A 2,605-nucleotide genomic window follows, 5' to 3' on the forward strand; every position below is an offset into this window, starting at 1 on the left:
TCCATTTTTTAAAATTTTTTTCTTCACTGGAAACACCATACTATATTTTTTTTCTTTTTTATCAAAGTAATTCAGTGGGTGTAGCTTTTTTGTTGTTATGTTTTTGTTTTGGAGTGTTTTGGTTTTTGTTTGTTTTAAAGACTTATTAATTTCCTTTTACATGTATAGGTGTTTTGCCTGCATGTATGGCTGTGCACCACATGTATACAGTGCCTGTTGTGGTCTAAAGAGGACATTGGATCCATTGGATACATCGTATTTTTATTATATTTCTTTTTTATTATTTCATGGGGCATTTTTTAAGGCAAGGTCACACTGGCTGCCCTGCAACTCTGCAGACCAGACTGGCTTCAAACTCACAGAGATCCACCTGCCTCTGCCTTCCAATGCTGAAATTAAAAGCATACGCCACCAGGGTTGGGGATTTAGCTCAGTGGTAGAGCGCTTGCCTAGGAAGCGCAAGGCCCTGGGTTCGGTCCCCAGCTCCGAAAAAAAGAACCAAAAAAAAAGCATACGCCACCATAGCCAGCTGCCTGGATTTTGGTTTGTTTGTTGTTATGGAAACCAGAAGAGGGTGTTGGAATCCCTGGAGCTGGAGTTCCAGTGAATGAGAACTGAACGTTGGTGCTGAGAACTGAACCCAGGTCCTCTCCAAGAATAGCAAGAATAACTGTTGAGCCATCTCTCCAGATAATACATGTAGTTTAAAAAAAACAAAGTAATGCTAAAAGATACTAAATAAAGCCTAACACTATCCTGTCTCCCTCACTCTCAGGGCTGGTCTGGGGGCAGTAACTACTTTCAAACATGTTTCCTGGTTTGACCATTTTTCTGCCACTTAAAACTCCCAATCCCATCTTCACCAGCAGCTGCCACTCAGAGACTGAAGGGCCATTTACTTTATTAGACTTCTTTGCAGCTAAGAATATGACTTGCATATGATCAATAAGTTATTTTCTGGGGACTTTCTGCAAAATCCTTTTATTTTCTGAGCAAAGAAACACAGATTATTGACTGTCTCCTTTCTGATTTGAATATAGTCATGTGGCTAAGACCCGTAACAGTCATCCTGGGACCATGAAGAAATGAGCCCAAGCATGCAGACGTTATAAAAACGTTAGAAGGAATTCATTTCCTGGTCATGCAACTGAATCCATAATACACTTACAGTTAATTGGGAAAATCAATAAAGCTGCAATGTAGTTAAGCCACTGTCAGTCAGGATTTTTGTTACTTGAAGCTGAAAGTACACTTTAGATTTATTTTTATTATTTTTAATTATGTATGGATGTGTGGGTGGGTGGTATGTGCATCTGCAGAGGCCAGAGGGATGGATCCCTGAGCTGGAGTTACAGGTGGTTGTGAAGTGGCTGATGTGGATGCTGGGAGTTCAACTTGAGAACTCAGTCTCCTGGAAAAGCAGTGTACGCTCTGACCTGAGCCATCTCTCCAGCCCTACAAAAACCTTTTAACTAATGACCCACTGTGATTCTTCGTCATAGTAATTTGAACATCAATTGATATATATCAATAAGGAAGATTTCCCACACACAGACACACACAGACACAGACACACACACACAGACACAGACACACACACACACAGACACACACACACACAGACACATACACACACACACACAGAGACACACACATGCTACCTCTATTCCTTCAGTTAAAACAGTGGATGGATTTGGAGCACAGTGCAGGTGGCAGGGGATTATCAGATCCACCCTTTGAGGTGACAGCAGGGAATTACACAACCCGTTAGGGGGCATTTCAATAGAGATGGTGGAGGCCTTTGCAGTACAATTGTTTGAAAAGCCATGATATTCCTGATATTTGCTGGAGTGCAGGTATTGGGTTCTTAGCATTTCTACCCAGAGCCATAACAGTGATAAAGAGAAGTGCTGGAAGGCTAGGAGCTCCAAGTATCAGCAGTCCAGCACTTTAACCATTCAGCCACATCATCCCACTACAACAAGGACTTTATCCTGCTTGGAACTTGACATCTGGCTCACATAGTCAGAGAACCTCTCTGTCCTCTCAGACATGGCATGGTACATCAGTTCTCTCCTTGTGGATCCTTACCCAGGTATGGATGAAGCCCATGCCTTTCCCTGCCCTGCTTCTCAGTTACCACTCCTTCCACTCACCTTCTGCTTGCCAGTAAATTGTTGAAATGTCTTTCCCATTGATGGGAACTTTGGAGTTGTGGCTTCTGTCCTTGATTGTATATTTACTTGTTCTTAGCCAAAAGTCTGAGTCATGATCATCTATCCTTGATTCCTCTACTTTTGTTTTCTGGAGTCTTAGACATTAGATAAGATAAGCATTTGCATATTTTAAAATTTATTTCATTATGTGTATGTGTTCTTGTCTCCAAGTATGTATGTGCACTGGATACATGCTTGGTGTATGGAAGCTAGAATAGGGTGCTCTGAAACTGGAGTTATAGACTGTTGTGAATGACCATATGGGTGCTGGGAGTTGAGCATGAGTCCTCTGGAATAAAAGTCTCTTTACGGAGCCACCTCTCCAGGTATTCTCCCCCATTTTTAAAAGGTATTTTGAGACAAGCTCTCACTTTGTAGAGATCTGCCTG

The sequence above is a fragment of the Rattus norvegicus genome, chromosome X, assembly GCF_036323735.1.
Source record: "Rattus norvegicus strain BN/NHsdMcwi chromosome X, GRCr8, whole genome shotgun sequence".
In the NCBI taxonomy this organism is placed as follows: domain Eukaryota; kingdom Metazoa; phylum Chordata; class Mammalia; order Rodentia; family Muridae; genus Rattus; species Rattus norvegicus.